The sequence below is a fragment of the Bufo bufo genome, chromosome 3, assembly GCF_905171765.1.
Source record: "Bufo bufo chromosome 3, aBufBuf1.1, whole genome shotgun sequence".
In the NCBI taxonomy this organism is placed as follows: Eukaryota; Metazoa; Chordata; class Amphibia; order Anura; family Bufonidae; genus Bufo; species Bufo bufo.
The window spans coordinates 699,683,304-699,697,956 of record NC_053391.1 but is presented as its reverse complement, the minus strand read 5'-3'; the positions used below and the strand labels follow the sequence as shown (position 1 = coordinate 699,697,956).

Below are 14,653 nucleotides of genomic sequence, written 5' to 3'. Positions count from 1 at the left end.
CCTTCTTGAGGGTCCTATTCGCTTCCTCATACTCCCGGAGATAGGCTGTGATCCGGGAGCTGTAAACGGCGATTAGTTCCCGGGGCTTCATGTTGCCCCAGTCAGCCTCAACCGGAACCGTCCCATCCCCAGGAGCACTCCGCGTACCTCTTGGAGGGCTACTGTCCGCCCTCCTGGAACTGCCGGCGATGGACACGGCTTCACCTCCGGGGGCTGCAGGGGCCGCTGCACCACGACTCCTGCTGGATCTTCTGACCCCCGAGGCGGGAGATGGAACTGAGGCCGGTAGCTCACCTCCCCTACCTCCCGCCGGCCTACCCCGGGAAGCAGGATCCTGGGTCTTCAGTCGCTTCATTGCCCAGGACCCCACCACCTCCCTGGGGAGAGAGGCAGGGCCTGGGCTGGGAAAGGTGAAAAATTCCCTGGAAGTGGCTGGACAATCAGCAGGAGCTCCTCCACACACGACCACACCCGTCCACTGACTCCTGCACACACGACCACACCCGTCCACTGACTCCTGCACACACGACCACACCCGTCCACTGGCTCCTGCACACTGAGGATTACACCCGGTATACAGGACAGGAGAAGTAGTACTGTGCAGTATCCATATATACAGAATAAGAGCAGATACTGAGGATTACACCCAGTATACAGGAGAAGTAGTACTGTGCAGTGTCCATATATACAGAATAAGAGCAGATACGCACACCCCCCGGATCCTGCTGAGCTGCACAGCCGAGTAGATATTCCGTTCAGGAATCTGGGAAAGCTGGGTGACCACCTCTTTGTCCACTAGTTTTGCTCACGGCTCCATCTGTGGAATAACGCAGATATATCCAGGGACGGTAAAGCATGGCCGAACATCAGACAACCCACTGAACATTCACTGCGCCATCCTTCAACCCTACAAATTTGCCTCATTGATCGCCAAGTCCTTCTGAAATGATAATGTCACCGGCCGCAGCCACTTTCCCTATTACAATGGAGAATTTCATGAAGGACAATTCCCCAATGCACAGTCATGGGGCAGTTTATGGACAGCTCATGCGGGTACATTTTACCATTTCTGATAATTACATTTGGAAATTGCTCAATCTGCACTTCCTCTAAGTAATTTAGACATTCCTGTAGAATCGAGACAGGTCTTTTTATCTGATGCTGGTTCAGGGGTGAAGGAGTTAAATGTGATGGCTGCTGGAGATCAGAAGAGCAGCCTACTTCATGACCTCTGATCCCCTCCAGATGTGACCCCCCAACCACCCCCACCCTGCCTGAAATTCCCTGCCCTGAGGAATGTCACTCAAAGAAGGGGTTAATCATCACAGCAGCCTGGACTCTGCCAGATGTCATGTACAGGGAGGAAGGGGAGCAGAGACCCAGCGGAGGCTGCAGGCGGCTCTCAACTACTTCTCTTTCTTAACTTCCTCCTCTCACTCACTTCCTCCTGCTCTGCAGAGTATTTCACCCTGACTCTCCCAGCCCGGAACGCCCTGGACACTTCTTAGCAGCATCTCCACAGCTGAGCACTGCATATACCGCTTGCTGACACCCGAGAACATCTGCTGACACCAGAGAACAGGTGCTGACACTTAAGGTCCAGAAGACTCTTCTAGTCACCACATAGAGTCCCCCTCAAGTCACCCAGAGGGCATCTCTAAGGTCCTTCTAGTTAGTCTGGGACCATCTCCAGCCCTCCTCACCAATTCCAATTCACAAAGACCATCTCTTGCCACCAGAATCCAAAAGGCTCCTTCACAGATCATCTCCTCTGCGGCCAAGATCATTTTTTTCCCATGATAAACCCGATCCTCCTGCCTATATCCGTCACTTGCCAACAGACCAGCCCCTAAACCCAAAGATTATCTCCTGAGAGACTATCACCTGTGCTCAAGACCAGCTTATGCTACCAGAGATCATTCCTGATGTGCAGTGGACTATTGTAGTCAACAGACCTAAGACTATCTTCTTCTATCTGTAGAAGCCAATCAAACCACCAAGGGATCATCCACTGTACACGATCGACCTTCTTCTTGAGATCTACTATAACCCCTGTGGTCCATACCTGCAAGATATCTCAAGTCATCCAGAAGACATCTGCAATCTTTCCCACAGATATGAGAGGTAAGTGTTTGTGTGATGCTTGGAAACGTGATGGAGATGACCTAGAACCTTTCCAGATAAAGACTGACCTTTAGGGGGGGCAAATGTTCTTAGGGTCCTCTTCTATGGGAACATAGAGGACAGTGGTATGTGAAGAGTGACCCTATACAGCAGTACTCTCCAACCTGTAACTCTCCAGCCTTGTAAAATTATAACTTCCAGCTTGTCCTATTAGTCACAGGCTGCAAAAGAAAATGCAAACCACTTCAATGTCCATCAGCAAGAAGTCCTGTCCAAAAAACGTGCCGTCTAATCCCAGCAATGCCAGTGCACCCAGCTCATAAAGTGTGAGAGTGGAGGCCGGGGTCAGGGGTGTAGGGAGCTCACAAATGACACCAATGATAAAAATGATGAATGTTATCAGGTAGGGGGGAGGCTCATCAACTGAGCCCATGAGGGCAACCATAGTATGTGAGGGTTAGAACATTTTGTGAACTAGTATGAAGACTTGTGGAGGTCACCCAAAAAGCACCCATGAAGAGGGTGGATGGTGCTATTGGGAGTTAGTGTCAATAGGACATCGAGAGATATCTGGGTGCAAGGAATAAACCAAGGGTATCAATGAGAAGATGAACTTAGCTAGTTTGATGGTTAGGAGATGAGAGCAGATGTAAATGTGGAAACCAATGACTATAAAACTGTGGGCGTTTACCCATGGGACACAGGGAGGGAAGCAGAAGAAATTGCAGAAATCTGGAGTCTCCCTGTAAGAAAGCCTGAGAAGAAGGGGGATGGTGAGAGTTTTGCTGACATAGTTCACACATACAGAATGAGGAACCCAACCCGGCCCGCCCTGCGTTCCCATGTAACGGATCCAGAGCAGACAGGAAGTTACTCAAGAAAATCAGCTCATTCTTCTCTGGAAAAACTGCCCCGGGGGTCTCCACAATGACAGCAGTATGCTGCCCCTTCCCATACACTAACCAGAGCTACAAGAGGACCTTATGAACAGAACAGCACAGACAGACTTACAGTGCCTCTGAATATGACAGTGTATCCACAATGACACTGTATCCACCTACCATCTACAAGTATTACACTGTACCCACCTGTCATTATTACACTCTATCCACCTGTCATCTACACTTATTACACTGTATCCACCTGTCATCTATTATTATTACACTGTATCCACCTGTCATCTATTATTATTACACTGTATCCACCTGCCATTATTACATTCTATCCACCTGTCATATACAATTATCACGCAACACTCACTTGTCAAATACACTTGTTACACTGTATCCGCCTGGTATCTACATTTATTACACTGTATCCCCCTGTCATTATTACACTGTATCCACCTGTCATTGTCATCTATTACACTGTATCCCCCGTCATCTATTATTATTACGCTGTATCAGCCTGTCATCTATACTTGTTACACTGTATCTGCCTGCCATCTACACTTGTTACACTGTGTCAGCCTGTCATCTGTACTTGTTACACTGCGTCAGCCTGTCATCTATACTTGTTACACTGTGTCGGCCTGTCATCTACACTTGTTACACTGTGTCAGCCTGTCATCTACACTTGTTACACTGTGTCAGCCTGTCATCTATACTTGTTACACTGTGTCGGCCTGTCATCTATACTTGTTACACTGTGTCGGCCTGTCATCTACACTTGTTACACTGTGTCAGCCTGTCATCTATACTTGTTACACTGTGTTAGCCTGTCATCTATACTTGTTACACTGTGTCAGCCTGTCATCTATACTTGTTACACTGTGTCAGCCTGTCATCTATACTTGTTACACTGTGTCGGCCTGTCATCTATACTTGTTACACTGTGTCAGCCTGTCATCTATACTTGTTACACTGTATCTGCCTGTCATCTATACTTGTTACACTGTGTTAGCCTGTCATCTATACTTGTTACACTGTGTCAGCCTGTCATCTATACTTGTTACACTGTGTCAGCCTGTCATCTATACTTGTTACACTGTGTCAGCCTGTCATCTATACTTGTTACACTGTGTCAGCCTGTCATCTATACCTGTTACACTGTGTCAGCCTGTCATCTATACCTGTTACACTGTGTCAGCCTGTCATCTACACTTATTCCACTGTGTCAGCCCGTCATCTATACTTGTTACACTGTGTCAGCCTTTCATCTATACCTGTTACACTGTGTCAGCCTGTCATCTATACTTGTTACACTGTGTCAGCCTGTCATCTACACTTGTTACACTGTATCTGCCTTTCATCTATACTTGTTACACTGTGTCAGCCTGTCATCTACACTTGTTACACTGTATCTGCCTTTCATCTATACTTTTTACACTGTGTCAGCCTGTCATCTACACTTGTTACACTGTATCTGCCTTTCATCTACATTTGTTACACTGTTTCAGCCTGTCATCTATACTTGTTACACTGTTTCAGCCTGTCATCTACACTTGTTACACTGTTTCAGCCTGTCATCTATACTTGTTACACTGTGTCAGCCTGTCATCTACACTTGTTACACTGTATCTGCCTTTCATCTACATTTGTTACACTGTTTCAGCCTGTCATCTATACTTGTTACACTGTGTCAACCTGTCATCTACATGTGTTACACCTTATCTGTCTGTCATCTACACTTGTTACACCTTATCCACCTGTCATCTACACTTGTTACACCTTATCCACCTGTCATCTACACTTGTTACACCTTATCCGCCTGTCATCTACACTTGTTACACCTTTTCCGCCTGTCAGCTACACTTGTTACACCTTATCCGCCTGTCATCTACACTTGTTACACTGTATCCGCCTGTCATCTAGACTTGTTACACCTTATCCGCCTGTCATCTAGACTTGTTACACCTTATCCGCCTGTCATCTACACTTGTTACACCTTATCCGCCTGTCATCTACACTTGTTACACTGTATCCGCCTGTCATCTACACTTGTTACACCGTATCCGCCTGTCATCTACACTTGTTACACCTTATCTGCCTGTCATCTACACTCGTTACACCTTATCCGCCTGTCATCTACACTTGTTACACTGAATCGATCTGTCATCTACTATTATTAAACTGTATCCATCTGTCATCTACATTAATTACACTGTACCTTCCTGTTATCTATACTTATTACATTGTGTTGACCATATCTACTTTACATTCAGTTCACCGGCCAGGTTCCTATGTGAATCGAACCATTATATCCAACACTCAGACAGTGTGTGTGGCAGTAGTACTGTGTGTACTGATTTTACTGTATATGGCATATGGTTATTGTACTGTGCATGGCGTCTGGTGGTTGTACTCTGCTTTGTGGGTGACACAAGTCCACACTTCGCTTGTGGTACAAAAGAAGAAGTGCTGCAGAGCTCCTCCTTGTGATGACACCCACAGCTTGTACTGTCTTCTCTCACCTCGATCTAGGCTGGATCGGGCACTTAGCTGGGGAAAGCAGAGGCTACATTTACACCCCATGTAGATGATGGACTTCACCAGTCAATGATGGGGATGACTGTACTGACTGATGTGTAATCAGCACATTCAGTGACATCACATCAGGCTGGATGACATCACTGCCCTATATGTCACTGCCTAGTCCAGACCTGATGTCAGTAACTTGTGTGATGTTACGGGGGTATTTCCTATAGGAGAGCAAGACCATCACTAATCCCTTCCACAGAATCAAGAAAAGCTAAAACACAGGACAGGAAGTGACCCCATACGTGTAGGGTCCCATAGAGAGGGCAGGGATATGTCCTTGGGACCCCCCCTTCACGTCCTTTAATAATGTCCTTCTCAGCACTTACCTCCAGTTAAACTTAAGTTTTACAGCTAAACATGAGTTAACAAGTGGTAGCCTGTACTCAGCGGCTGGTGGTGGGAATTATTTAATGAGGTGCTGTCTGTAGACTGAAGGTCCCAGCTGCTGTCTGGATATACAATGCATCCAAAAAGTCTTCACACCCTCTCACTTTCCTCACATTTTGTTCTCTCGCTCCTTGTGCTATCACTCGGGGCATGAGTCTTCAGCTCCTTCACTCGGGGCATTCTTCACTGTAGGGACAGTATTGGGCAGGTGATGAGTCACCTTGTTTCCTCCAGACATGATGCTGCCCCCACCATGCTTCACTGTAGGGATGGTATTGGGCAGGTGATGAGCGGCACCTGGTTTCCCCCAGACATGATGCTGCCACCACCATGCTTCACTGTAGGGATGTTATTGGGCAGGTGATGAGCGGCACCTTGTTTCCTCCAGATATGTTGCTTAGAATTGAGACCAAAAAGTTACATCTTGGTTCCATCGAAGCACCTCTCCTACCAAAGTCCTTCTCCCCCATTTGCTTAGTTTGGTGGGGCAACAGCTCCAGGAAGAGTCCTGGTTGTTCCAAACTTCTTCCATGTAAGAATTATGGAGACCACTTTGTTCTTGGGAACTTTCAGTGCAGCAGACATTTTCTGTCCCCTTCTTCAGATCTGTGCCTCCACACAATCCTGTCTCTGATCTCTACAGGCAGTTCTTTCCACCTCATGGCTTAATTTTTGCTCTGATAATGATTATTAGCTGTGAGGGGTTATATAGAAAGGGCTGTGTCTTTCCAAATCATGTCCAGTAGCCCGAGTTTACCAATGGTGACTACAATCAGGGTGTAGAAACATCTTAAAGATGATCGAGAGAAATGTCAAGTGTCATAGCAAAGAGGTTGAATTCTTATGTCTATAACAAGTTAGTTTTTCCTATTTAATTAATTTCTAAAATTTTAGTTTCACTTTGTCACTAGTTGGATTGAAAAGTTGAAGTGTGAAATGTGGAAAACATAAAAGGGTCTGAATACTTTCCAAATGCAGTGTATTTTCCCTCCTTCGTCATGGGTGCTCAGCTGTTGGACCCTCTCTAGGCTTTTGGGTGATACACCAATTTGCAAGCATCACCCACCTCCACTTGCTAGCTAGCTATCAGGCAGGAGTTGGCTGGATCTCTGTCTCACCATCTGCAGCAATTTCCCAGCGCTCTCTCTTGCTCACTACATGCTCTGACCATGAGGTCCTGTCTGTCTCTTTAAACTGTTGGCTCTCATAAACGTACTTTCAGCAATCAGGCAGAACTTCTCCGCTGACCTCTAACAGCCCAGCATTGCCATGTATCTGGGTGTTCACAGGGCGTTTCTGCCCAGGGCCGGCGCCACCAGTAAGGCGAACTAGGCAGTCGCCTAGGGCGCCATTTAGCAGGGGGCGCCCGTTGCTGCTTAAAAAAAAAAAAAACGTTGGTTATAATTTAAATTCAGGCGGCCAGCCGGCGGCGCCCCTCATGCTGCGCCGCGCCGACTGAGCGTCTGAGGGTGAGCGCTTTGCCGCTCTAAAGAATCTCCAGCCGGGCCGCCTCTGGCGGCCGGCTCACAGTCACTGCTGTAGTCTGACTCCTACTAGTGAGTAGTGAGTCAGTAACTAACTGCGGTCTGCGAGGCTGCGCCTGCTGCAGTTCCCTCCTTATGTGCCGCCTGCCCGTCTGCCTGTTCATTCATAAAGTGAGATAAGCAGGCAGGCGGCGCATGAGGAGGGAGCTGCGGCAGGCGGCGCATGACCGAGGGAGCTGCTAGTCTGCGCCGTCTTAATGCTATACATAAGGTACTACAGTAAGTACAGTACAGTAATTGCGGACCCATTCGGATTGAATGTACTTAACAGCTGCAGCGGGGCCCGGTGTATTAGAGTAGAATCACTGCACCGGGCCCCGCCATGAGTGTCCCCGCCTCCTCCCTCCACACTGATGCATCTGATGGGGGATCTGTAAATGACACTTATGGGGATCTGTGGATGACATAAGTGTCATCCACAGATCCTCCCATAACAGTGCGTCATCCACAGATCCCCTCCCATAACAGTGCGTCACCCACAGATCCCCTCCCCATAACAGTGCGTCATCCACAGATCCCCTCCCCATAACAGTGCGTCATCCACAGATCCCCCCATAACAGTGCGTCATCCACAGATCCTCCCATAACAGTGCGTCATCCACAGATCCCCATAACAGTGCGTCATCCACAGATCCCCATAACAGTGTCCGTCATCCACAGATCCTCCCATAACAGTGCGTCATCCACAGATCCTCCCATAACAGTGCGTCATCCACAGATCCTCCCATAACAGTGCGTCATCCACAGATCCTCCCATAACAGTGCGTCATCCACAGATCCTCCCATAACAGTGCGTCATCCACAGATCCTCCCATAACAGTGCGTCATCCACAGATCCTCCCATAACAGTGCGTCATCCACAGATCCTCCCATAACAGTGCGTCATCCACAGATCCTCCCATAACAGTGCGTCATCCACAGATCCTCCCATAACAGTGCGTCATCCACAGATCCCCCCATAACAGTGCGTCATCCACAGATCCTCCCATAACAGTGCGTCATCCACAGATCCCCCCATAACAGTGCGTCATCCACAGATCCCCCCATAACAGTGCGTCATCCACAGATCCTCCCATAACAGTGCGTCATCCACAGATCCCCCCATAACAGTGCGTCATCCACAGATCCCCCCATAACAGTGCGTCATCCACAGATCCCCCATAACAGTGCATCATCCACAGATCCCCATAACAGTGCGTCATCCACAGATCCCCCCATAACAGTGCGTCATCCACAGATCACCCCATAACAGTGCATCATCCACAGATCCCCATAACAGTGCGTCATCCACAGATCCCCCCATAACAGTGCGTCATCCACAGATCACCCCATAACAGTGCATCATCCACAGATCCCCATAACAGTGCGTCATCCACAGATCCCCCCATAACAGTGCGTCATCCACAGATCCCCCCATAACAGTGCGTCATCCACAGATCCCCCATAACAGTGCGTCATCCACAGATCCCCCCATAACAGTGCGTCATCCACAGATCCCCCCATAACAGTGCGTCATCCACAGATCCTCCCATAACAGTGCGTCATCCACAGATCCCCCCATAACAGTGCGTCATCCACAGATCCCCCCATAACAGTGCGTCATCCACAGATCCCCCATAACAGTGCATCATCCACAGATCCCCATAACAGTGCGTCATCCACAGATCCCCCCATAACAGTGCGTCATCCACAGATCACCCCATAACAGTGCATCATCCACAGATCCCCATAACAGTGCGTCATCCACAGATCCCCCCATAACAGTGCGTCATCCACAGATCACCCCATAACAGTGCATCATCCACAGATCCCCATAACAGTGCGTCATCCACAGATCCCCCCATAACAGTGCGTCATCCACAGATCCCCCCATAACAGTGCGTCATCCACAGATCCCCCATAACAGTGCGTCATCCACAGATCCCCCCATAACAGTGCGTCATCCACAGATCCCCCCATAACAGTGCGTCATCCACAGATCCCCCCATAACAGTGCGTCATCCACAGATCCCCCCATAACAGTGCGTCATCCACAGATCCCCCCATAACAGTGCGTCATCCACAGATCCCCCCATAACAGTGCGTCATCCACAGATCCCCCCATAACAGTGCGTCATCCACAGATCTCAGTGAAGCCGTGGGGGTGGGGCGGGGGTGCACCAGCGCAGCAGACCAGAGAGACAGTCTGACTGAGACTGTCTGTCACACTGACAGTGACAATGACAGTCTGACACCGCTGTGCTGTCTGTGTCTGTCTCTCTGGTGGTCTGACTGAGTGACTAACTGCGTCTGCTGTGCTCGCTTACCTGGCGGGCTGCTCAGGGTGGAGCGGAGGCGGAGCTCTGCCGCCCTCCTGGACCCTGAATGATCTTGATCTGGACTGAACCCCCTGACCCCTCCCTGACTCCTCCCACCCTTGAGGACGTCACGTGAACATATGTGATGTCATGATATGGGCAGATCATCTGATAAGGGGGAGGGGGGGGGCGGCAATTTTTATCTTGCCTAGGGCGGCAAAAATCCTTGCACCGGCCCTGTTTCTGCCGCAGCTTCAGTGCAAGTCTTACAATAAACAGCATGGTTCAAATCTAGTTTCTGCATCCATCGACATCCTGCCTCAGGGTGCCTGACTTCCGGGGCGTCACTCCCCTGTAATAAGCCACCCGTGACATCACCAGTACAGTATACAGCTGTGCACATGGCCTCAATACATACATGACATATACATACGATTCCTTTCTGGAGTAGCATACATATCACACTTAAGTGCAGAGATATAAGACGGCAGCAGGTCATTATAATATAACCACAATTATCTGCATTCTGGTTTATTCTGCAGAGTTTAAGAGCATACGATTTGGGTGGTATCACCACATAACAGGGTCAGCGTTAACACATAAGAACAGGGTCAGCAGTAATCCATAGGAACAGGGTCAGCAGTAAGCTATAGGAACAGACTCAGCAGTAACCCATAGAAACAGGGTCAGCTGTAACCCATAAGATCAGGGTCAGCTGTAACCCATAAGATTAGGGTCAGTTTTAACCCATAGGAACAGGGTCAGCTGTAACCCATAAGATCAGGGTCAGCTGTAACCCATAAGATCAGGGTAGGCTGTAACCCATAAGATCAGGGTAGGCTGTAACCCATAGGAACAGGGTCAGCTGTAACCCATAAGATCAGGGTAGGCTGTAACCCATAGGAACAGGGTCAGCTGTAACCCATAAAATTAGGGTCAGATTTAACCCATAAGATCAGGGTAGGCTGTAACCCATAGGAACAGGGTCAGCTGTAACCCATAAGATCAGGGTAGGCTGTAACCCATAGGAACAGGGTCAGCTGTAACCCATAAGATCAGGGTAGGCTGTAATCCATAGGAATAGGGTCAGCTGTAACCCATAAGATCAGGGTCAGCTGCAACCCATCGGAACAGGATCAGCGGTAACCTATAGGAACAGGGTCAGCGGTAACCCATAGGAACAGGGTCAGCGGTAACCTATAGGAACAGTGTCAGCTGTAACCCATAGCAACAGAACAGAGACTTTATTGAGCAGAGAAGGATAAATATTATCTTCTAGAAGGCATTCATTTCCAGGCAGTTACCTTCTGCATGCTGTACGTGTATACCCCCCTGGGCCATGCAGGATGCTAGTGACATAACGCGGCCCCGAGCGGCTTTTGTTTTCTGTTTTCCTTTTTGACGTGAAGGAACCGCAGAAGCATGAGAACAAAGAGACGAGACACAATCCCTTAGCAGTTCCGTTACTCGCTGCGCTTCCTGTTCTCTTATCAGTGAGGTGTGTGCTGCCTGAGCACACGAGGGGGGGCATATGTTCTGTGGCCCAATGTATTCAACCAGGACACACTATGGCTGACCATCATCATCATCATCATCACCACCACTGTGACATAATGAGGTTAAAAGATGACATAAGTCCATTTAGTTCCATCTGCACCTCCATCATCACTATAACTTAGAAAGGTTGAAAAACAACATCCATCTAGTACCATCCCCATAATCATCATCATCTAACTATCCTCATCATCACCACCACCACCACCATCATTATTAATATGATCATCACCAAGGTCATCATTATCTTCTTCATTATCACCATCATTTCTATTATCACCATGAACACCTTCATCTTTATCCCCATAATCATCTTTACCTTCGTCATCATAACCATGATCATCTTCATCATCATCACCATGATCACCATCTTCATCATCATCACCAGGATCACCTTCATCATCATCACCACCATGATTACCATCTTCATCATTATCACCATGATCATCTTCATCACCATCATAAAGTGATGGCTGTCCCCTCGCAGTCCTTCTAGGTGCGAGGCCCACACAATATACAGACTGTCAAACGATGAAGTCACCAGAGGTTTTTGCAGAGCAAATAAATCATTAAATCGTCAAGAAGGTCCTCGTCCCTGAATTAGTACAACCAACTGAAGTCAAAAGTCCTCCATCCTGGAGTGCACCATTGGACAAACAGAACAATCACCTTCCGTCCTGTTCATAAACCCCCGGCCTCTGCCATCTGCAGCCATGCTGAGAATCCCCTTCTTGTTCAGCCCGTGTGTTCAGTGTGTTGGTGGTGGCATTTCAGAGACCTCCAGTCAATGGACCCCACCGTTCTTAATGCTGAAAAATGCATGGGGCTACCAGATACAGCTTTGTACTGCTCCTCGTAAATGCCCTTATAGAATGGGGTGCAGTCAGTGATGGCGCCATGTTACATACTGATATTTCACCCAGCCATCAGTTCCTCACTGTATGTGCTGAGAGGGAACTGAAGTATTTGAACACCCTGCGATTTTGCAAGTTCTCCCACTTAGAAATCATGGAGGGTCTGACATTCACATTGTAGGTGCGTTCCCACTCTGAGAGACAGAATAAAAAAAAATTAAATCAGGAAATCACATTGTATTATTTTTAAAGAATTTATTTGTCTTGCACTGCTGAACATTAGTTTTTGAACACCTGAGAAACAGCAAGAATTCTGTCTCTCAAAGACCTGTTACTGCGCCTTTAAAAAGTCCACCTCTAATCCACTCATTAATCTAATTTAGTAGCACCTGTCTGAGCTCTTTAAAGACCCCTGTCCACCCCACAGTCAGTCAGACGCCAACTACTACCATGGGCAAGACCAAAGAGCTGTCAAAAGACACCAGAGACAAAATTGTGGACCTCCACAAGGCTGGAAAGGGCTACGGGGCAATTGCCAAGCAGCTTGGTGAAAATAGATCAACTGTTGGAGCAATTGTTAGAAAATGGAAGAGGCTAAAGATGACTCCAGGCTCCATGCAAGATCTCACCTCGTGGGGTATCACTGATGATAAGAAAGGTGAGGAATCAGCCCAGAACTACAAGGGAGGAGCTGGTCAATGACATGAAGAGAGCTGGGACCACAGCTTCAGAGGTCACTGTCTGTAGAACACTACGCCGTCATGGTTTCAAATCATGCATTGCATGGAAGGTTCCCCTGCTCAAATCATCACATGTCCAGGCCCGTCTGAAGTTTGCCAATGACCATCTGGATGATCCAGAGGAGGCCGGGGAGAAAGTCATGTGGTCAGATGAGACCAAAGTAGAACTTTTTGGTCTAAACTTCACTCGTCGTGTTTGGAGGAAAAAGATGGATGAGTTGCATCCCAAGAACACCATCGAGCTTTGGGGGTGCTTTTCTGCGAAGGGGACATGACAACTGCACTGTATTAAGGAGAGGATGAATGGGGCCATTTATGGTGAGATTTTGAGCAACCACCTTCTTCGCTCAGTCAGAGCATTGAAGATGCACACAGCCAGGATAACCAAGGAGTGGCTCCGTAAGAAGCGTATCAAGGTTCTGGAGTGGCCTAGCCAGTCTCCAGACCTAAATCCAATAGAACATCTTTGGAGGGAGCTGAAACTCCGTGTTGCTCAGCGACAGCCCCGAAACCTGACAGATCTAGAGGAGATCTGTGTGGAGGAGTCGGCCAAAATCCCTGCTGCAGTGTCTGCAAACCTGGTCAAGAACTACAGGAAACGTTGGACCTCTGGAACTGAAAACAAAGGCTTCTGGACCAAATATTAACACAGATCTTCTCAGGTGTTCAGATACTTATGTTCAGCCGTGCAAGACAAATACATTCTTTAAAAACCATACAATGTGATTTCCTGAATTAGTTTTTTTTATTCTGTCTCTCAGATGGGAATGAACCTACAATGTGAATTTCAGACCCCTCCACGAGAACTTGCAAAATCACAGGGTGTTCAAATACCTATGTGTACATAGTAGCAGTATTATAGGAGTTATATTCTTTATCAAATTTCTTTTTATTTGAGAAAAATACACAGTCATGTAGAGAGTCATACATCTTGTGTCCAGACGCAGCTGGATAAGTGCATAGCCAGCAAACACAATATATTCAAGATGATTGCATACACGACTTCAGATAATGGAGTGAAATATGTAAACAAATAACTGATGAGGGGGGGGGGCTATAACAAGACAAAGGAAGGTGGGTTAGGGGAGAGAGGGGAGGGGGAGAGTTGGATGTCAATCAAAATCTTAAGTCAAGACATATCTAAGCCTAGAATTTGCGGTATAGCTTCCAAGGAGACCATAGTTTTACAAAAACTGCTCTAGAGTGATTTTCCCAGTGGGCTAATTCTTCAAACCGATATAGTTGGTCAATTTTTTCGGTCCACATCAAGAACGAGGGAGCTGATTCATTTTTCCACAATAGAGGGATCAGCAGTCGAGCTGCTGTAATAAGCAGGAGTTATATTCTTGTACATAGGAGCAGTATTATAGTAGTTATATTCTTGTACATAGGAGGCGGTATTATAGTAGTAATATTCTTGTACATAGGAGCAGTATTATAGTAGTTATATTCTTGTACATAGAGCAGTATTATAGTAGTTATATTATTGTACATAGGAGGCGGTATTATAGTAGTTATATTCTTGTACATAGGGGCAGTATTATAGTAGTTATATTCTTGTACATAGGAGCAGTATTATAGTAGTTATATTCCTGTACATAGGAGGCAGTATTATAGTAGTTATATTCTTGTACATAGGAGCAGTATTATAGTAGTTATATTCTTGTACATAGG

At 47.3% G+C, this 14,653-nt stretch overlaps 1 protein-coding gene across 1 annotated transcript in view; it reads left to right on the top strand.

The window, feature by feature from the left end:
- The first annotated feature begins 1,402 nt into the window (after positions 1–1,402).
- Positions 1,403–14,653, top strand: part of RHOG (ras homolog family member G) — a 38,561-nt gene continuing 25,310 nt past the window's right edge. The window contains exons 1-2 of the mRNA XM_040426674.1: positions 1,403–1,582; positions 1,982–2,124. The gene's annotated coding sequence lies outside the window, so the exon portion shown is untranslated. The remainder of the gene's footprint in view (positions 1,583–1,981; positions 2,125–14,653) is intronic.